Below are 13,026 nucleotides of genomic sequence, written 5' to 3'. Positions count from 1 at the left end.
GCCTAAATACCCCTACAGATTTGGGCCTGAGAATATTGGTTTCTACATGCATAAAATGGGATTAATGCCTACTCCATGAAATCATTGAAAATAATATAAAAAAAATGCAAGTATCGATGTACTGAGGATTCAGATATTAAAATGTTGTGTATAGATATAAATAGGAATATCAATATAAATACTGAGGTTATTTTAAGAAAATAGTCAGCAGTTTGGAGACACAATAGATCCAGAAAATATTAGATAGATGACTGAACTGTGTGACTAAATTAAAACTTGGTTTGAAAGTGAAAGACCATCTGATACACTCATCAGAAATATTTAAAGATGGAGAATGATGTAGGGAATAGAGTAAGTACTAATTTTGTTTATAGATTAACTGAAAGATAAATTCAGTCAAGTGACAAGCAGAAAATTGGACAATAGACAGGGCCTTCAACTAAAATAATGAAGACTACTGAATGAGGAACAATTTTGATAATTTATGCAGATATAAGGGAGAAGTATAAGGTTCTTAAGAAAAGTGAAAGCAAGTATAAAAGTCATACCCTAAAACAGTAGAGGCCAACCTTTTTGGCAGGTGTGCCACAAATTAGCCCTGGAGCTTCCCAGAGTGCCACTCTGATCCCCTTCATCTGATCAATCTGCTGCTCTTCTTTCTGCTCCCTACCCTGTCCTCCCTACCCAATATGCTTTCTTCTTCCTGCCCTATCTACTGCTGTTCTGCCCTCCCTAATCTGCCATGTGCCACACACAGAGGCTGCAAGTGGCATATGCCACAGGTTGACCAAGCCTGCTCTAAAAGTCACAGACCACTTGACTGATATCACATTTGCATTTATAAGTGTCACTACCATGAATAATGTAAATACAGTGGAAAATCTGAACAACATGAACTCGCATCCATAGTCCTGTCAGAACATCCTGTAATGTCCAAAATGCCATCCTGACAAGCAAGGCATCTGCAACTTACATTTGTTTTTTGTAGAATATTTCTGCATGGAATTGACTAAGGTCAGCAACTGATGTACATTTTAAAGAAAGACTGCCAGTAAAAGGGAGAAAAGGCCATTGAGATGGATGGTTCATGGTGGGCTGTATACAAGGCATGTGTATACCTGTTTTTGTTTCTTGTGATGAATGCTGTCTTTGCAGACATTGCAAGATGTGTTGTCATTTGGGTTTTATTTCTTATTGATTTGTTTTACTGATATACTTCCACTACTGAAGGCCATGATGGCAAACCTATGAACCTTTCCTCTGATGGCAAACATGGTTTTATGGACCATGTCTGGCCAACAAGGCAAACCATATTTACCCAAAACCAAGACAACTTGGAATTTAGGATGACCCCCCATAATTAGATTCTATATATGGAAAGTTTATAAATTTGTTATAATTTTCCATGTATAGAATATAATTATCTGAGGGCCATTTAAAATTTGTCCTCTCCCTCCCCCACTACTTCAGCCCCTGAAGCCTGCCACTCACCTTCCCACAGCACCTGCAGCCTCTGTCCCTTCCTGCAGCTTCTCTCCCCTGTCTGCTATGGACAGCCTCTGCCCCACAACAGTCTTTGCTCCAACCTGTCTCCCTAAGCCTCTGCCCACTCCTCCATTCCTTACCATTTACTGTCAGACTAAGTGGAAGGCAGGCAGAGGTGGGTGGGCAAGTGTTGGCTGCAACTCTGACTCCGGCCTTGACCCAGCTTCAGGGCTAGAGTTGGAGCTGCAGCAGGTTCTTGCCTCCCCCCCTTCCCCACCCCCCTGCCCCCCATTGTAGTCAAATCCAGGATGAGGAGCTTTCCTCCCACATTGCATGAGAGAAAAAAACCTCATCTTCGATTCAAGTATATACAGTACTTGCATGGACCACGTGACATATTTAGATTGCATGCAATATGAACTTTCTTTTTATTTTTAAATTCTCTAGCCTTCATAGCCTCTGAGAAAACCACCAGAGAACAAATATAAGTAGATATCATATAGACAGGCTGAAAAAATAATTAAAGATGTGATGCCCCTGTCTCTCATTAGTTACAGTGCAGTGACATCCTTGGCCTTCAGAACTGATATTCCAACATCAGTGTGAACTATTCTATTGCAGATGTTTCAACAGGTAGAATAGAAAAGGGCAGGGGTATCAAATTCATCTGTCTCTGCAGGCTGCATCAGTGATGTGGGACTGGTCCATGGGCCAGAAGAATGGCATGGAGCCAGAGCTGTAGCCTGGATTGGGCCCACAGACCCCCTTTCATCTTCCCATGCCAGATTCAGCTCATGCAGTGCCTGTTCCAGCCAGTTTGGGACCCAGAGGGAAGAAGCCACTTGGCTGCTGCCACAGAAACAAATTGTGGTGCCTAGCTTCAGGACTATCTAGAAAAGCTGGATATATACAAGTCCACAGGGCCAGATGGGATGCACCTGAGGGTGCTGATGGAGTTGCCTGATGAGATTGCAGAGCCATTAGCCATCATCTTTGAAAACTCAGGGTGATCAGGAGAGGTCCTGGATGATTGGAAAAGGACAAAAATAGTGCCCATATTTAAGAAATGGAAAAAGGAGGATGCAGGAAATTACAGGCTAGTCAGCCTCACCTCAGTCCCTGGAAAAACCATGGAGCAGATCCTTAAGAAATCCATTTCTAAGCACTTAGAGAAGGTGATTAGGAACAGTCAGCATGGATTCAGCAGGGGCAAGTCATGCCTGACCAATCTGATTGTCTTCTATGACAAGGTGACTGGCTCTATGGATGTGGGGAGACCATTGGGTGTGATATACCTTGCTTGTAGCAAGGCTTTTGATACAGTCTTCCACAACATTCTTGCAGGCAAGCTAAGGAAGTACAGGCTGAATAAATAGACTGTAAAGTGGATAGAAAACTGGCTGGAGCATCAAGCTCAGAGGGTAGTAATCAATGGCTCAATGTCCAGTTGGCAACCAGTATCAAGGGGAGTGCCCCAAGGGTCAGTCCAGGGCCCAGTTTTGTTCAATGTCTTCATTAATGAACTGGAAGATGGGATGGATTGCACCCTCAGCAAGTTTGCAGATGACATCAATACTAGATACACTGGAGGGTAGGTACTAGGATTCAGTGACCTAGATAAATTGGAGGGCTGAGCCAAAAGAAATCTCATGAGGTTCAAAAAGCACAAGTGCAAAATCCTGCACTTAGGACGGAACAATCCCATGCACCAGTACAGGCTGGGGTGACTGGCTGGGCAGCAGCTCTGCATTAAAGGACCTGGGGGTTACAGTGAACAGTAAGCTGAACATAAGCCAGCAGAGTGGCCTTGTTACAAAGAAGGCTAGCAGCATACTGGGCTGCATTGGTAGAAGTGTTGCCAGCAGGTTATGGGAAGTGATTATTCCCCTGTATTCAACACTGGTGAGGCCAGATCCAGAGTACTATGTTCAGTTTTGGGCCCCCCACTACAGAAAGGATGTGGACAAATTGGAGAAGGTCCAGCGGAGGGCAACAAAAATGGTTCAGAGACTGGGGGACATGACTTATGAAGAAAGACTGAGGGAACTGGGCTTATTTAGTCTAGAGAAGAGAAGACTGAAGGGGGATTTAATAGCAGCCTTCAACTACCTGAAGGGGGGTTCAAAAGAAGATGGAGCTAGACTGTTCTTAGTGGTGGCAGATGACAGAACAAAGAGAAACAATCTCAAATTACAGCAAGGAAAGTGATGTTAGACATTAGGAAGAATTTTCTCACTAGGAGGGAAGTAAAACACTGGAACAGGTCACCAAGAGAGGTGGTAGAAGCTCTATCCTTGGGGATTTTCAAAACCCGGCTAGACAAAGCTTTGGCTGGGATGGTCCTGCCTTTAGGAGGAGGTTGGGCTAGATGACATCTGAGGTTCCATTCAACCCTAATTTTCTATGATTCTGTGATTCATGCTGTGGTGCTGGTGGGCCTCCAGTACTGCTGCTCTCTTCCAGATGCTTGGCAGCTGAAGTGGTGAGAGCCACAGCACTGATCCCCCAGCCCACAGTTTCCTCTCTCAGTGTCAGCAAAGTGGCTGGGTGACAGCTACAGCACTGGAGCAACAGCACAGCTTCTTCCTGCAGTGCTGCTGGGGTTCCAGCATTGCAGTTCTCACTCAGGTACTTGGCTGCAGCCATGGGAAGAAGCCATGGTATTGGTACGATTCCAGTGCTACAGGTGGTTTCACCCAGGCCCTTAGTAGCCACTGTGGGAGGGTTCCCCATTGCAGCTAGTCAGGGCCAAAGTCTGTAGGCCAGATGACCCAGTTTTGTGGTCTGAGTCCAGCCTGTGGGCCATATGTTTGGCACCCCTGGGATAGGAAATAAAATCAAACCTCTGAAGAATAGTATGTGTGAGTTGCTGTGGGAAAAGAAGGAAGGAAGAAATGAGGTCATATGAAGACAGAGAAGAAAAACAAAGAAATAAAGAAAGAAGAGGCATAAATTGTGCAATAGTCAGAAGCATATTTTTTTCAAGGAGAAATAAGCCTCTAGATAAATATTAAGGAGCAACTAAAGTTGTTTTCTCCCCTTGATTTCTGTGCAAATGACTTAGTGATATCAATGGAGGAATCACACAGTAGACTGAAGGCAAGGTGAAATTCTGAATGTGTCTTCCAGTCCACTGACTATAATTAATCATAGAACCTGGTCTTTACCTTTAAATGAGTTTTCAGTGTTGGCATCTTACATGTTTTTATTATGAGTCTTGTGATAGTTTGCTGCTTTCCTTAAAGCCCCAGCACCAAAGTCTCATGAATTTGTGAGAATCTCAACTTGCACTTTTAAAGCCTCTATATGTTGTGGTGCAGAACAAGGATTGTACCTGTTACCTAACTACACTAGAGGAAACAAAATGAGAAGGTAGATAAAAAGTCAATGTGGTTTTATTTTATCTCAAAATGTTGGGGAGTCTGACTCACAATTTTGTAATGTTTGGGATAAGCAATACAGCATTATATAACAGTAACCTAAAGATTTTCCATAGCACCCATTAGCACAGTACTTAATTATTTCAGAAGATTATTACGTTTAGAGTTAGTGTTTCATTAGATCCAGAAAAAAAAATTATTATTTCAAATTTACAATCATATGCAATTTTTATTTCATCTGTTGTATGGAAAAGAAATTAATAGTTTAAAGTAATAGATGAAACATATGTCTTTAGGAAACTTTAGGATTAAGAAGATATTATACAACCTCTTTATTTGTTGCAAATCCTTTTATTTCTGCTATCCTTTTGACCTCACCAATGCAATTCATTCTTCATAAATCTTGACAAGCCCAATACAGCAGTGCATTTTGTGTGGGCAGATACCTATGTCTATTAAAGAACCTGCCTGAGTTCAGCAAGAGTCTTTCACTGTAGAGTTCATTGCAGGATCAGGACCTCTTGTGGGTACTTAGAATTTACATTTTCCTCAGTCTGAGGTCAGACTGTGTAAAACCTGTAGTCATGTACTACAATCCAGGTATTTCCAGATTTAAATTTATTAACTGCAATTAAAGTATCAAAGGCACAAGCCTGCATCTTTTTCCAATCAAAATGTCCACATGCAGTTATCTGAAGTAGTAGGACTAGGTCAATAGGATTTAAATTGTTAATTGTAATAAATATCTGTTTTATTTTCTAAATATATTCATAGTAAGCCTATATTATACAGTATATTCATTTTCCTGTTTTAGCTAAACCAAAGAAACAGTTATTGTAACAATGAACTGCATTTCTATTTACAAGTATATAGATACAGTATCATACACTGGCAAGAAGGTATAGATTTCACAAGCAAATATACTATATTTTTATATTTTGCTTGTTTGTTAAGTCTTGCATATTTGCACAGTAAATTATCTTTGCTATTTACTTAGGAGGGAATTTGACTAATTTGACACCTGTACATATAGAAGGTACTTAAAAAAATAAAAGGGCCAAACCGCTGCTAAATTGTTAATGTAGTACATTTTCAAGTCTTGGGCCCTGAGTCTGCAAACATACAAAGGGATTGTTAATGTGAATAAAGTTAGGCACTAATACTGCTGTTTGCAAGATTAAGTCCGAGTTTGGAAAAATACACTAGAATATATTTATTTTGGAGTTAAGGCAAAGGAACAGTTTTCTTTGTCATATAGCAGATCATTTCATGGACTAGGCAATATTATTTTGGCATAGGCAAGTGGTAAAGATTCATACTAGATGAAACTTAGTTCACTAGGATGTCACTATAAGTCAATGCAGTCCTAATATGCGTGTCTTAAGCTGTGAACAGCTTGAGGCGGGGACCATTAGTTGTATACTGCTGGACATATCAAATATGGTTAATAAAAATGCAGTCATAATAGAAGGAAGTACATGAATAGATATAAAACATAACATCTTGATATTTTGTGATATAAAAATGACAGTTATTTAGACCCAAAATGTAAACATTTTACAGAAGGGGGCATGTTCTCATATAGTCTGCTTTATATATTATAGTATATGTTTATAATTTTATATTAAACAGTCATTAAATAAAAACACCAAAACAGTCCCTAGAGCAGAAAAAAGGAACCAAATGAATGACCTAACCACTAAGCCACAGTGACATTTACCTTTTCTCTCCTTCTAATACCCATGAAGCTTGCATTTATAGCTACACAATGCCTCTGTTTCAAAAAGGCAAATGGAACCTCCTCTTACCCAGACCATTTTATAGACCGGTAGTAAGGGCACTCTTCTGAGACGTTGAAGATGAAGGCTTAATGCCTCTCAGGCTGAGGCAGGCCTGGAAGCCAGGTCTCACTCCTTTGGCAATTGCTCATATGTGTATGTAAAGTGAATCCCACTGCCTCCCTTGGATACATTTTAAAGGATCTCTGAATGATGAGTGAATGGAGGTGTCTCCATTGGAACCCTGTCTTAGGCACCTAAGCTCTGGAGATGGCAAGATTTCAGACAGGTTTCTATGATACGGGTTTCCTATTGACTAAGTCTAATCAGCTCCTTACTCACAGTACAGGCTTTGGATTGCCCGTTTGAAGAACCTGACTCTGCTCACCATATGAGGAACCTGAGGACCTGATCAAAGTCATATAGATTCCACTTTGGAGGCCTGGTGCATAATGTTTAGATGTTGTAGCAACAAATTTGCCAGTTCATAAGCTGGGTTTTTTTTACATCTGTCCTTAAAACACCACAGCTGAAATGCTGATACTGTGGAGCCAACTATGAATCTACTATCAATTTCAGTGGAGTTTGAATCAGGGGAGTAGGTGTGGTGGTGAGGTGGGGCTACTTCCGTGGGTTGCCTTTTGCTTCGGAGTCAATGGAAGTCCCTCCTAAACACCCATTGCCTATAGACACCCTCTCTTCGGTGGGTGCCCCCAACAGGGATCGCACATATAAAAGTAGAATGCCTCAGGATTTTGCCCAACCTCTACAGAAACATATCTACACCCCTGGCAGAGATTTAACCTTTGCTCTTATCCATCAGAATAGGTATAAACATTTCATAAACTTCTCTGTGTAGCTCTGCTAACACACATTAATCCTGACTTGGAACATCCTTGCCATTCCTGACTTGGGCTACTGCTTAATATGGAAAACTAAAGAGTAGTATTTATGAAGCATAAGGATGGGGATTTACCATACTTATTAGCATAAAAAATAGAAGTTGAACTCTGATATCTGAGAATGAAAGGGCTAGGGTGATGTTAAAAATACGAAGTTTAGCTTTTATCCTTATTCACTGTAGGTTTGGGTGAAGGCTACTGTTATGGTCTTGCTATTTACAACCTATCAGGGTAGTTGTTTTAATACAGAATTATCTTCATTGTCCCTTCAGCTGATCTCAGACCTCTGCGAAGAAGGTACAGGTTTCCACTGTATATCTTTCACTTATTTAAAAAATGGACTTAACGCAATAAGAAAAAGCAGGGTCCAGGACATTTTGGTCAAAATTCGTATTTCTCGGCAAAAAGCTTGAACAATTTTGGATTATTAGGAACTAATTAGTGCAGATTTATCTTTTCATGGCCAAAGTCATACAAACATGTGATTCCCTCTTAAGTCACAGAGATAAAACATCACTGGGTGCATCTACATGAGACGCTTACTGCTGAGTTGCCTGATTAGCTCTGCACCTATTAAAGCGTCACTGTCTAAACAAGCATTGCTGTTAGGCTAGAGTAAACTAATTGACTCCACTCTAGGATAGCACTGCCCAATACAAGTACTATTTTATGGCAGAGTTATTTATTCCACCACAACGCACATGTACATGGTGACTGGGGCATGAGGGTGCTACAATGCGGGGCTGCCTGTCAGTTAGTCCCACACCATCGTGCCCCAGCCAGCCCTTCTGCAGCACATTGAGCCAGATCAGTGCTGGACTGGTAGACTGATTGATCCCTTAGGCTCCCTGATGGCCAGGGCTGCACCGCCCCAGCTCAGTGTCCTGCAGTCTCAGGTGCACAAATAAACGCTATAAAGCAATATGTAAATGTAAACATGTAAAGCAATACGTTGCAGCATGGACTGCACCAGAGTTCATGTCAAATTAATTTTCATGAAAACGCACTCACTGTGTATAATTTGACGGTCATTCAGGGAAAGTGCCTTCATGTAGTTATTCTGTTTATTTATTGTTTGTATTAGGGTTACACCCAGTTGAATTAGGGGCAGCAGAAAATGAACAAAGATGGCTCCTGCCCTGAGGGGTTTGCTTCCCAAATGCACAACCATTTCACAAGTGGCGTCTCACTTTCAAATGTAATCTGGGACATTTTATTTATAATTTCTCCCATAAAGATGTGATATCCAGAAACAAGAGAGCAATCTATTTTTGTCTTTATTTCTCTAAATTATTGTTTTATCACAACTGCCCAGGCTCAAACTTTTGTTCCCTTGACCATTAATATACTAATAGACAAATGCATTCTCATCAAAACTTTTACTCCTTTTTAAGGGAACAGGGTCATGCATTTCTGTTTTTGCAAGGCGATTTCTTTTTCGTGATTCACTTCTCCTTTGTAACAGAGATTTTAGTACTGGTTTCAGTTGAAGAACTCATGATGCTATGGGGGGAAATTATGCTGGTAGGAAGGAAGCAACCCTGGTATTAAACAAAATGTTTTATGCTGAGAATTTAACTGATGACAGCAATGCTAAACGTTGCCACTAATTTGCAAACAGCTTAATCATGCCTAACGTGTTAAAGAATGTGAGACTTATAAGCACAGTTGAAAACTACATGTGTTACCACAATATGGCCAATAACAGGTACAGATTAATTTGGGAAAAAACCAAACAATGATTTTTACTTTACAGTATTGCGAAGCATTTTATATCTTATGACAGTTTGGGGGAGAACAAGCTATTGAATTACTTCAGAATAATTCCTCATTTGTATTCTCTAGCCTAAGCAAACAGTCTTTCACTTCTCCTTTATAACAGAAATTTTATGAGCACTGAGGCCAAACCCACCCACAGCAAGGAAAATAACTAACAATTGTTTATAAGGGCTGTGTCATGCATGTGTATAGTATATATGAATACTGTACTGTTATGCTTTCTCTGGAGCAGCACAGATGGATTCTGGTTTCTGTTTTCTAAACCCTTCTCTTAGGATGGAAAAAAACCCAGTAGGCATCCCTGTCTCAAAATATCATGTGGTTGTAGGAAATTTTGTTGTTGTTTGATCAGTTGTTTTTTATAGAGTGGAAAGGAGGTTGCTAATGCTACAATACTTCCCACACAAATATGTGTCAATCACATTTTTTGTTTTAAAAATAAAGGTAAATATTAATTTTAAAATGTACCTGGTGTCTCCCATCTGTTTAAATATACCAGAAGTATAAAAAGTACACAGTGCTCAACCATTGAAAGAATTATTCCTCCAGCCAAATTTAGTTTATTTTTACAGTTTTGAGAGTTTATCACGTGGCTATACCCCTGTCATGATCATCATCATCACTGTTGGCAGCCCCTCAATGCAAGCATGACAATTGTCCAGTAAATAGGGAAGTAAATGGTGAGCCAATCCCAGATCCCCATGTTTGACTGCAGACATGGCAAAGGGAAGAGGGAGTAAACCCTGGTGATATCAGGTCACAGCTCTTTGCCTTCATCTTTCTCATCTGTCTATCTTCATAGTGACACAAGATTGCTCAAAATGATCAATGCCTTGTTTTATATCATAGTGCCATTCATGATGAATCAGTGCTTGAGTCTCCCTGGTATTGATTTTAATATTGCATCTTCAGACTAGCCTTCAAGGTGTCCTTGAATATCTGATTTTGCCATTTCTAGAGTAGCACCCATAGGTGGTGTAGGAAACATTTTGGAAGCTAGTTGTTAGGCACCCTTATGACAGGTCTTGTCCAACAGAGCTGGTGCTATATACACATGGCTTTAATGTTGGGAGTGTTTGTTTGAGCCAGAGTCCTGGTGTTTGTTCTTCTGTCCTTCTAAAAGTTATGGAATATTTTCCAAAGATGTTAACATGCCAAAGCTTTCAGGTGTTTCCATTACATTGTCCAAGTTTTACACCAATACAACAGGGTAGAGATGACAACAGCCAAGAAGTTTATTTATCCCCTAATCACCGTGGGTGTCTATACACATGCTCCAAAGTTGGGGGCACTTTAGTTAAAGTGGTTTTGAGAGCTGTTCTAATTAAAGTTCACACAGCATCACGTCTATTCAGCTTCCACCCTTCAAAATGGCAGCAGGGACACTTGAACTAAACAGCTCATTCAATAAGCTTTAGTTCAAGCCCTCCCTCCACCATTTTGAAGCATGGAGACACTGAATAGCCGTGACATGGAGTCTGCTGGCACGTGCTAATTAACACACACTGGCAGATTCAATTAATGGAGTCTGTTCTGATATGTGCCAATTAGCATGCATCAGAGCAGACATCCAGCACATGTATAGGTGCCCTGAATGTCAGAGGCCCTGGTATAAAACACTTCAGCTACACCAACTAAAATTTCTAAAAGAACACAGTATAGTTCTTAGAGGTAACAATATAGTTCTCACTGTAGAAGACAGGTATTACAAATATTCATGTATATTGCTCTCTTCTGTGGTGTAGATATATTGTTATTTTTGTAGCTGAATTATATGCAAGAGGGATATTTTTCCTTTTATCCATTTAAAAGGAATTAAGTGCCTTTTTAAGTACCATTTGAGGGCATACACTTGATTAATCAGTACACTCCACATCATGTATATACAACATATTTTTTCTGGTTCTAGTTTTTCAGCTGAAATTCTGGGTCTTGCGTGAAAAGTCTGAGAAGTGTGAAATATGTGAATGTGTTTAATCTCCATGTGTGAATCTAAAATTATTTTCTTACTCAAACTCTTCTTGCTAGATGCTAGTTAGACTGCTATGACTGGGTCCTAACACTGGAGCTACATGTTGTTAAGCTTCCCTTGGTCAGACTGAGCTGCAACACTACCTTTTTCTCTGGCCTTTCTGAAGCAAGTTCCTAAGCATAGACTCTGTTATCCGTTTATGGAACTGAAACCTAGCCCTATGAGACTGGTGCTGACTCCTCAGAAGATTTCATTAGCTTGAACATACCATCCCTCAGAGGTCCAGCATTGTAGGCAGTGTGGTTTACAGTTTACCCATTCATGGTCATATAACAATTGAAGAAAACAGATGTAGATTCTTATACAGGGCTTGTAATTTGATCACTTTCCACTTTAGTCAGCACAAGAAATCTTGGCAAAAAAGAAATGCCTGCAGTTATTTTTTGCCTCAGTTTCCTCACTACTCTTTCACATTCTTTGTGGGTTGAATCAGCGTCCTTTCAGAGTTCCTGGATCTCTTTCTCTGGAACTCCTTTAATGTGGGTCAATCTCCTGTTCTGGTCATGCTGGAGCAGTGGTGTAGACAGCACACTAGTGTGTAATCATGTTTTCTAGCCCCTGAACTCACCTGAACTCTGAGGAGGGGGAGATGGTATGGAATAAAAACTGTGCATGTGGGTGCACACATACACATACAGCTTGAGACCAGTGGATCCATGGATATATGAACTTCTTGAACACCCAAAACTATTCCCCAGCCAACCTACTGTCCTCTCTATTTCTATATATACCTTGCAAAGAGACAGGAAGGGAAAGAGAGAAGGGAAAAAACGGGATATTATTAGGTTCATTATGGAAAAGCATTTCAAAGCATCTCTGTATAGCCATTTTCTGCCTATCCCGCCCTTCCTGCAATAGAACCATGGCAGGAGGATTTGGTTCACATACTTCCAATCTTGCTTAAGATCACAAAACATTTATTTCCCTGGAAATTGCTTTCAGAATCTCAGCTTCCTTCTCTTAGTTGCCACTCTGAATCTGCAGGGTGCAAGGTGTAGCATCAAGACTAGGATTGCAATTTTTATGTTCTCATGCATTACCAACCAGCTGCAAAAATCTGTGTTACTAACACTAATGCAAGCGCTTGAAATGAAATAGACTGTTTTACTGTTTTGAAATGAAATAGATTGCAATTAAAACTCTACTGAAATCTTTTAAATAAATGAGTTTTATAAAATTAGTTGTAAATAACATACTAAAGATTTGGGCCTAAATGTTCTAACATTATCAATTTTAAAATAGACTGTGGTCAGGCACCTTTGGTGCCTGCCACTTCAAGAGGCTTAAGTAGGCTGTGAAAAGCCACACGACCATGGGAGGGCTCCTGGATTGGAGTGTGAGGCTGAACAGCCTTAGTATAAACCCAGGCCTTCAGGGATGAGCTGGCAGTTGGTGGAGGAAGCCAGAAAGTGAACATTGATGGTTATATATGGGCTTGTAAATTTTAGTAGACAGGCAAAGATGTCATTTTCCTGAAAGCTGTTTTAAATTTAATTACATTTTGTGATGTATTTGCTGAGGAGCATTAGTGGTGTATAGGGGGTGCATGTGCACCCCCTGAGCTTAGTGCCACCGATGGCATTGGCGAAAAGGTGCCACCGACGGCATCAGCAGGTGGGGCCCCAATTGATGGTGGCTGCTGTCGATGCTGCCGGTGGTGTCTGCAGGTG

Source organism: Crocodylus siamensis, chromosome 4 (assembly GCF_052110815.1).
Source record: "Crocodylus siamensis isolate JL-2025a chromosome 4, ASM5211081v1, whole genome shotgun sequence".
In the NCBI taxonomy this organism is placed as follows: Eukaryota; Metazoa; Chordata; order Crocodylia; family Crocodylidae; genus Crocodylus; species Crocodylus siamensis.
Note: the sequence above shows the minus strand (reverse complement) of the source record.